The sequence below is a fragment of the Diuraphis noxia genome, unplaced genomic scaffold, assembly GCF_037042655.1.
Source record: "Diuraphis noxia isolate RWA-SAM2 unplaced genomic scaffold, SU_Dnox_SAM2 contig0003, whole genome shotgun sequence".
Classification (NCBI taxonomy): domain Eukaryota; kingdom Metazoa; phylum Arthropoda; class Insecta; order Hemiptera; family Aphididae; genus Diuraphis; species Diuraphis noxia.
This window is the reverse complement of record NW_028301713.1, coordinates 63763098-63773818: the sequence shown is the minus strand read 5'-3', so window position 1 is coordinate 63773818 and position 10721 is coordinate 63763098. Positions and strand designations below refer to the sequence as shown.

The window sequence follows — 10721 nt, the reverse complement described above, 5'->3', positions numbered from 1 at the left end:
AATTATATAACTAGGTAGGTACTTGATTTTCTGATTACCTACAAATGGTTGAATTCATGTCCAAAAATATGTGAAAAGTGTAATATCCATGGATATCAATACATTAAAATCCATTTATTTGGGACATCACTTAATGGGGACAAATTCAAATAATATTGAACAAATCAACAAATGTAGTCGGGTAATTGGGAGAAATAGATCAATTGATCAGTGGCCTATATGTCCAAATTAAACGGTTTCTTCTGTATATTATATTTTTTGTAAGTTCAATCAATTACAGATTTAACTTAAGGCTTCAGTATATAAAAATTATTTTATGTGACTTAATCAAAAATTTGTTAATTATTAAAAAAAATAATGTATCTGAGTTTAGACTATTTAGAACATGATTATTCTAACTAATAAGTAAATAGTAGTTATTATTTAGTACTTAAAAGTAAATACTCAGTATTATGGTTGTATACATTAGTTAATAACCATATAATAGTATCTTTAGCCATGCTTAATGAACATTACACATTTAGACAAAGCTATAAATTATAATTAAAAATTAATACTTTTAAATAGTAATATTTAATCGTGTTATCATTATTTATTTATTTCGTTCTTAGCTAATAGCATTGATTATAGAATAGACTATTCTATAATCAATGCTAATAGCAAATAATGAAAGAAATAAAAGTTCAAACAACAATAATTTATGAACGACAATAGCCAATAAACAAAAACAACAATGATGATTGTCATCTTCATTATCACCACAGAATATAATAATCACCTTCGACCATAAATTATTCTTGATTAGTATACAGTGTGACCTAAACTTGTGATAAAAATAATGTATGGTAAGCATTACTAACTTGTTTGACTGCATTTTATTCATTACAGCTGCAGCTGCACTGCAGTCCTCCTCGTGCCGCCCCAGCGTGTTGTTTTCTCTTTTTACCATTGTACATTTGTACTTTTTTATCATAACATAAGTTATAAGTAGTATACAGTGGTCGTTGTGCTCGGACTATGATTTAATTATTTATTAATTACTTAATTTTTTAATGCTATATTTTGCGATCAAAATGAATATTATATATTGTAGTTTTTTTAAAGAACAATTTATATGTTCCTGCTTATTAGCTTTTTAGTGCTCATTAATTATACTACTATTTTTGCTTTAATATTTTTACTATAACATTTTATTTTTTTTAATAATTAAATTTTTAAATTTAAATATAACTTTTCTTACCTTTCAATGTTTTAATAAGTTGTGTAAAACAATTGAAATTTTCTCATACATTTTTAAATGTATTACCAGTTTTATACAGAATGTGTCTGTATAAATTTGGAATTCTTCTAAATATTCAGCTATATTAGAATTAATATTGACAGGTTAGTATCGTGGATCTTAGTTTATGGTTAGTACGTACATAACTTTAATTAATAAGTGTTGATATAAGAAGTGGTTGTCCAATGTAGTTTGTTTAAATTTGATACCAATAATGAATAATTGTATTTGTAATACCATTCTGATAGTTGCTACTATTTAGGCTTGATAAAAAATGTTTTTTATTTTATAATAACAGCTATGTATATATAAAAAAAGGTCGTATCATTATAAATCCAACTGATCTATGATCAAAACATTTTTTCTTATAAAAATTCATATTTTACTGGTATAAAATAAAATAAGATTAAGTAAGTGTATAATACCGATTTCAATAAAACAACTTAATATAGGCTATTCTTTGTATATTATATATATTGATGAGAATCTTTTTTGAATTGGTTTGAAGCATTTGATATTATTTTAATAAATTTTTGAATGTCAATGACTACATGTCTACATATTTTTCAACAGTTATAAATTGATATGTATTTAAATATGGTTTTGAACCTACTAAGTAAAAAAGTATTAAATTTGAGTAAAGAAAAAAGTTAAGTTTAGAAAATACTCATTAGCAAGAGGTTTTATATCTAAGTTGATGGCCATAATAGACAATAGTTGTGTTATATGTATTATAGTACAATATTATAAAGAACAAAATACATTTCATTGGTATGAATACACGCATATTTCCGTTTTCTCTTTAAACTTACCAGCTCACATACCTAGATAACAATAATTATTACAATGGTATATTTTATTATTTTACTGTAATCTTCAAAAATCAACTAAACAATACTTTATACTATTTGTATTTTATCTACGACTTATTAGTAAATAGGTATTATACAAGTAAAAAAGACATCTGTAGTTTTAATGACAATATTTTATAGATTTTGCCGCAGACAATTCATGGCCTCTGCAGTATTTGTAGCCTGACGACCATAGCCAGGTCAACTCTGTACAGGTAGATAAAAATAATACAATTGCTGTAGAATCCATACAATATTATTCTTACGTCTCATGAATATCACCTGCACTGAACTAAATACTAGTACCTATTGGCTATTACTAGTAATACTAGCATTTAGTATAGTGATTACCAGTGATAAAGAGTTGATAGAAATAGATAAATCTTAATTGTAACTATTAAATATAAAAAATAAAAAATAAATAAGGGTAGTGCAAACTGTGGCTGACTCTTTTCATCATATTAGTCATGTATAAAACTCATTTATCACATATTTGTATTGTTCTTAAAGGAACAGATTGTATACCTCTATCTTATAAAAAAAAAAAACTTAAATATTAACTAAGAACGAAGAAGAAGTTATGATAATATATTGTTAAAAAGATTAATTATTAATTATTTTCTGGATTATAGGATGACATAATTCTATACATTTTATTTATCATAATTTTATGTAAATATAATAGTGAATGAAAAAAATATCAAGGATATTATTAATGCAAGGAGTACATTTACAGTTAAAATTAAAATTTAATTTACAGTTTTTAAATACCTCTTGTATCAGAATTAAGTTTCATTTTTAGTGTCATAAAGTTCATTCCAATTTCAAATCAATGTGACATTAGCCTGAATTCTACAAATGATAGGTCAATTCACCAAAATATACAATTATAAAATTGAAGGAACCTATTGGATTTCCCCCCAAACAATTTAACTTGTTCACTTATTTAGAACCTTTAAAAAAAATGAATTGGTTATTCTGAAACTATAAAAATTATAAATCTTATACAAATAGTAAATAACGGGGTAAATAATTTTTTTGAAACTATTAAAAACATTAAATTAATTTGTCTATAAATTAAAAATCAGAACACCAAAAACAACTTTTGTGTAAGTATTACCTAGGTCCTAAATCCTAATTACTGATTTAAAGTAGTTTTAATAAAATCAATTAATTGTGTAACTCAAGTTTGGTAGGTTATTATAATTATTGATGATCTAATAACTACTTTTATAAATTATATATTTAATAGTCTACTATTAATAATAAATTAATATATTATAGTACACCTATGTTCTATTTTTTTTATCTTACCATCCTAATACCAGTTATGCACTTTGTACAGGGATGAGGGGTTAAAAATATGAGTCGTCTAGATTACCTTGACATATCTATATTAATTTGATTATTGATACTTATGTTTATTTTTAAATTTTTATAATATGATCCATTTATTGTAACGTCTAGTTATACTCATTTTAATGTATATAGAAATATTATATTTATTTATAGACATTTTTATTTACGCAATACGCTTAATAAAATGTATTTATTTCATTGTATATTATTTAAATTTTATAGGTTGGTAACCTTTTGTCCTTTAATAACGTTTTGCTATGTAGGAGGGTTTGTATGACATCATCAACCATACGGGGGGTCATCAACATTACTATTTACTACGCCATTCATTTAGAATTAATTGCCCCATATCATAATATACTGCCCTATACTGGCTATACTACCTTCCTGCATAATGTTCCAGTCTGATCATTTTCGATTTTCGAATCACAATAGAATTACGTTTATTTATTATAATACTCGTACGATTCCAGCATATATCGGTTATAGGTGGTGTATAACAGGAAATCGTCAAATTTTGATTTTAGATGTTTGTTAAATAGTCAACAGATCAGTTATTTTTGGTATTATAATGACTAAAATACACGATTTGAACATTTGAACGTTGATTCTGTGCCAACTATTTGCACTTCATTGTTACAATCCTGACAAATCCTAAGAACTATTCTGACTAAGATATGAACAAAGAAAAATATTGGTTTTGCCTGTTTTTTCTTTGAGACCTTGAGTATTGAGATGCCGTAATAGTAGTGCACATGTTAAATTAATTATATAATTATTATTTACATAAAAATTCGTTTGTATTTATATTTATATATTATTTTAAATTAAAACTTACAATAATAAACAAATTTGATTGATAAGATTTTTTGATAACTAATAAGTGTTAATTAATGTTTACAATATGTGCATTATAATAATTAATTCTTGTGGTCGAATTATTGATAGATTGGCTTTGAAATGTCTGTTTTACATTTTTTAAACTATTTTTTATTGTTCAAAAGTAGACCAAAATAAAATAGGACGAAAACTCGCTATTTTTATCCGAATAAAAGTAGTGTAAATGATTTTTTCATTGTTTCATGGAATGACTAGCAAGTAGTTGTAGTGTGCCTTATTACTATTGCAGTATTTATGTAGCAGAAGATACAAGTCACAAAACGACCTACTTTTTATGGTAAAAAGCCTAAAAACAAAAATGTTCCGATCATGACTATAACTTATTTACCAAAGGTAGTTTTCATAAAATCGTATTAAATATTAGGTATCATTGTTTACATATTAACATAATTTTACAATGAAATTTCAATTATAGACATAATATTATGCCCATAGATTTGTATTTTATTAATTTATTTATAAATCTTTAAAATCTTTTTATAAATATAGGGATTACTTATTTTAACTTATTGAATATTAGTTAAGTATGAAAAATACAAAACAAGCCATAAAACTCGGCATATTTTGTTAAAACTCACAAGACTTTAGTTGACCAGGTCAGACCCGCCCATAATAAACAAGGCATTGCGATGAACACCTGTCAAACAAAAATATTGATTCGATAAGTCTACCTCAATAATGAAATTGTATTCATCGGTTTTCAAGGTCATAGTTTATAAATATTTGCTTCGACGTTTGTTTTACACGACTTATTGATTTAAAACTCATATTCACATGATCTTATCTAGATAATTAGAAAGCGAGTAATTATCATTACCGTAACTGATCTCACTTTAGTCTGGTTTTGTATCTACATATAAAATAAAAATCCAATCTCAATTTCTCATTGTATATACTATATTTCGAGATGTTCCTCAAGCTGAACAAAGTTATCTGAAAAAAATCTTATAATTATAATGAAAAAAAAAATTTAATGGAACTAATTACAGAAAATTACGGTACAAATATACGATTGTTACAATTCGTACTTATTATGGTATACTAAGAATGAATTATATGGTCTGATTACCTATGTCTTATAGTAATGCATTTCCTCTAATATTGTTGATATTGTGCTTGTTATAAATTCAACTAGTTTTAATGAATTCAAAATAAATTAACCGTATATAGTTATAGTTAAAAAGACGTCGCTCGCACCATCATAATATGTATCTCCGTCTTACACACGTATGTCATTACAAATTTTCATTTACCAGTTATACCATTTCACCAGACTCATTATAAATTTTAAATATAAGATAATTATCTAGGGCCCAACGTAGACTTTTATTTATATTATTATTTTTAAGTAAGTTTTGACTTGAACATTTTAAAATATATTGTTTCAAAAATGGTCAGGTTACCTACAACTTACCTACTTGAAAATAATAATATCAATAAATCTATACGTTATTAGGCCCAGATAATAATTTTACCTTTAAATTGTATAATAGATAATTTCATTGTTATATTAAACTAACTGCACAAATATCAAATTGAACAGTAAAAATATTTTCTAAAAAAATTAAAAATTTTGTGTTTAACCTTAATTATGTAAAAAAAAATTAATAGTTTTTGAAATGTAAAGTATCTGCTGTCAAATAATCACCAGGTTAGTGATCTTGGCTGTTTATTGATTTGACATTAATTTAATTTAGTTTCTTTTGAATTAATTGTTAACGTGGTGATAAATTGTCAATTGATCAACTTGGTCTTAAAAACGTTAAATTTTATGTGATGGCGTATTTATACCGTAAATTTTTGTTTAAGTTGAAATAAACGTGGAAGATATTTAATAAATTTACAAAATCTTTCAATTTAAATGAGATTATATTTTATACATTTTATATAATGTGTAATGTATTTGCATGTATTTGTATTTAAGTATCAAGTATATTATACCCTTAACTTTTATTATAATTTCTCTCGGTTAGGAAAAATAGTTTAGATTATGATTACATAGCCATAGTGTAATTCAGTCTTCAGTGTGCTTCACACGTTGCGTTTAGTCATTTATACGTAGATAATATTTAAAGTAGTAATTTTTTTAACTTTAAATCTACCAGTATATTTTCAATTGACCTAGACGTATTGTAAACTTAAACTAGAAGGCTAAATTTTTATAATAGTGAAAAACATTATTAATTTATAAATAATCTGATTTAACTTCGTTCAATAATTCGTATATTGCGCTAAAATGATAAACTAAAATTATTTTTTCTGTTACTGTTGGGGGGTATATTTAAAAAAACGCTTTCCTATTATTTTATCTTTAGGAGGACGCTACATAAATATTTGTTGTCTCTGTCTTACAAGTCCGTAATATATAGATTTACGCTTAGCAGATAATGTTTGATTCCGTTAGTTTAAAAATTAGAGTTAATTGATTTATTATAAATCTTGATGGTAAGAATATGTTCCATGTTTGTGTGTCGGTTTTTATGATAACTTAGTTTTTAAGAGAGTTATGACCATTTTTAATTCACACTTTTTTATATACGCATAACTTGATACGAAATTGAACTATCGTAAAAAACGCACAAAACACAGATAATCTTCTTAAAATTAAGTTTCATAATAGGTTGATTTACTTTAATTTTTAAACTAATGGAGCTAAACGTGATTTTCTGAGCGTAAATTTGGTATGTTATTCACTTGTAAGACGGAGACAATAAATGCCAATGTTACGTCATCATAATGCTTTACGCTTAAATTCTCAAATATAATAAATAACTACATATAAAATTAACATTTTTTTATGAAGATTTTAGATTCTTGGCTTACTGTTTTTGTTTTTTTATGTTTTTATAATCAACTTTTTTTTCGTGTGAAGAAGTTCTCCAAAGTTGGATATAAATTTATCAGATTATCAGAAAGTGAGAAATGTAAATGATTTAAGTTTTCGATTGAATATTTCAGTTATTTTTCAAACATTAGTAAAAATTAAAAAATATTTCAATCTAGGTACCTCTGGAAAATTTTTTTTTCTAGTCGTTATTTTTAAAATGTTCCATTATTAATCGTATAAAAAATCGTTTCTATGAATATTAGAATAATATAATATAATTTATTTTTCTATTGATGAAAATTAAAATTTATAGGTATTAGATTTTAATATTTGATATCTTTATACTATATTAATGTAATTATAATGGAATCTATGTTTAAAATATCTCACAAATGTTGACCGGGAATTCACTTAAAATTGCAATAAAATGTATATTCATTTTACAATATGTCAAAAACTAAAAATAAAATATTGAAAGTCAAAAGCTTGAAAATCTAATATAAATAATTGTAGTTCTTTATTGCTTATATAACAATTGAAAGATATTGAAAAATATATGTATGTTTTTGAAGTTTGAATGTTAATAAATTTCTTAAAAATTACAAAAAATGCATACAATTTTTAATTTAATTAGGCTTGGAAATTTACAAGACAATTCTTAAGTTGATTTTTCAATATTTCAAAATATTCGATAACACATTTCACAATTCACAAAATTTATTTATAGGCATCTGAAGTATTATAAATTTTATGAAATTGGATATTAATTATTTTGATGTACCTAATTCAATATTAGTATTTGAATAAATTCATTAATAAAGGAAAATATGTGGGGGAGTATGCTTTGTAAATCACCCGCTGTACCCATATAAAAATGGAATTTTTTTTTTATTAATGAAAAAAAAAGCCTCGATGACTGTACCATTTGCTTGTTTTACATAGGTACTTAAACTAATTTGTACAATTTAATATTTTTCAAGAATAAAAGTATGTTTTGAATGGCTTCTTCATCTGGGCCGAGTGCGCCGTGAAGGTGCTCAAGTATGTGTGTTTTTCTCGGGCCCTTTGAGTGTCTCTGCATTCTGTTATGATATGTTTGATTGAGGTTGGATGTCCACACGTGTTACATATTTTGGGAGGTTTTATTTTCATGAGATGTGTATGCGTATTGTGTGTATAAAAAATGGATATTATCAATCTGTTGGTTTGTAATTAATAGACTTAAAAACTACTAGACCGTTTTCAATAAACTGTTTATCAATAGATTCCTTGAGATTTGGGAGGTGTTTATAGCTTATTTTCAACATTTATAGGTTGGCTCACACATGAATTTAGTTTTAAACTCACGAAAAAATATAATTGTTTGGTTTTTTATTATTATTATAATTAGACAATTAGTAATAAAAAAAATAGAAGGTGGCATAATTTTTTTTTATATATAATAATAATATACAAATTTTGGCACGAACAAAGCCCCCCCCCCCTTAGTTTTCCAGTTTTTTTCCGGAGGGAACAACCAGTAGTATTATAATCATAAATTACATAATAGTTTTGTTTTCTATTTATAGTGCAATTTTCAAAATATTAAGACTAATCATTTTATGCTATTATATAATAATAAATTTAAGCTATACCATGAACCAATGAACCTATTCACGACTCTACGGCACGACCGATGTCATATTGAAAATTGAAATATACGTTAATAACAATAATATATTAATTTAAATTAATAAAATAATATTTAAGATATGTGATGTTTTTGTCAAAATAAAAGTAAAATAATGTAAATACCTATATTAAAATATTCTCTTGTTTTCGTATATATAGGTACCTAATATGTTATATTTTAAAGTCCTCATTTAAAAAATACATTCATTACAGTGAACTTCTCAATGACGAGGTATAATAAAATTGAAAATCTCTGAATTTTGCATCAGCGAGATTACTGTTTTTTTTTCAACATCCAAATCAATTAATTTATAATGGTTTTGAATTTTGTTTGTTTTGTGGTTCCATAATAATTATTATAATATTTTAAAATATACTTATAACTCAATTAAAAATTGTAAAAACCGGTGTATATACACTAAACACACTACACAGAGTATATGTTTTTAAGTTTTAGCAAATTCAAGCATTAAAAAATAACAAGATAAGATTAATTATTCTGATCGTAAAATTTGATTTAGCATACGTAAGTTCTCTTAATTATTCTTAATTTGTCGATTTAATTTATCCTCTGAGTTTATTTAGTGAAAATTGTATTTAATTTTTCCGTGACGGCAGTTTGCAATTGATTTTTACAATAAATAATATTTTATTTTCTAATTCGTAATGTCTGTATTTTAATAATTGTTAATCTTAATACATTGCCGTATGATTAATATGATACTCAAATTAATCTATAAAAGCATAATATTAAGTCATTAAGGCATAATATAGGTACGCATGCATCTATTATTTGATTTTCAATTTAAATTGTTTTACTCAGTAAAAAATGATATCTTGTTGGTACCTACTTTGGGGTGTTAAAAGTTTTAAATTCCTAGTACTTTTTTTTAATGTTTCAGAAAACAAAAGAAAAAAAAGCGGGTAAGTCGTGGATGTCGCTCTGCTGTATAGTAGCTAGGTTACAAGTGGGATACTGTAATGGATGGAATTAAATTTGAATCCAATGATATTATTATATCATTGTATACGAAAAACGATTCTGAACGAAGACAGTTTATCTGTCTAGGATATATTATAGATTATTAAAAATTTTCAAATCTTAGATTTAAAAAGAAAATTTTTTATGAATTTCTAGTTTAAAATAATTTGTGAATTTTCGTGATTTTTACTTATGTTGTCAAAATTCAAACTTTGAACGCTTGTAAAAAAAAATTGTGCCAATATATTTCTTTTATTTTTCACCTGCTATTGTAAAAATATGTTAAGAGCCTTATATTAAATTTTCAAATCTTAGATATAAAAGGAAATTTTTTTATGAATTTCTAGCATAAAATAAAACTCATAAGGAACCTTGTATTAAATTTTCAAGTTTTTTTGGTCGTCCAACATTTTTTTACCGACACTTCAAAAAAAAATTCTCAAAAAAAGTGTAAATTTCAGTGGTCTATAAATAACTCAAAAAAAGTCAAAAATTTTTGAAAATTAAACTGTATATAGAGAACACTAACATAAACATTTGGTGAAAATTTCAAGTATTTAAAGTGATTATTTTTTGAATTACAACCATATAAAAAAATCGATTTGGTCGAAAACTGATTTTGCGTAAAAATTCCTGTTTTTCTCGATTTTTTTGAAAACTGTCGGAAAATGTTTACTTTTGACCTCTATAATGCACCAAGGATCTTCAATTTTACATCGGAAACCACCCCCAAAGTTTGAAATCGAAGCATTATTTCGACTAGTTATGCTGTACACAGACACAAAAAAAAAAAAAAAAAAAAACACACATCATTGTAAAATCAATACATTCATCACTTCGTTCAGAATCTAA

At 24.7% G+C, this 10721-nt stretch overlaps 1 protein-coding gene across 8 annotated transcripts in view; it reads left to right on the top strand.

The window, feature by feature from the left end:
• The first annotated feature begins 946 nt into the window (after nt 1-946).
• Nucleotides 947-10721, top strand: part of Mical (Molecule interacting with CasL) — a 38930-nt gene continuing 29155 nt past the window's right edge. For 2 of the 8 annotated variants that reach the window (XR_016191194.1, XR_016191193.1), the window contains exon 1: nt 947-1383. The gene's annotated coding sequence lies outside the window, so the exon portion shown is untranslated. Of the gene's footprint in view, nt 1384-2271; nt 2346-10721 lie in introns of all 8 variants that reach the window. The other 6 variants (XR_016191196.1, XR_016191191.1, XR_016191192.1 and 3 more) reach the window with 5 other exon arrangements.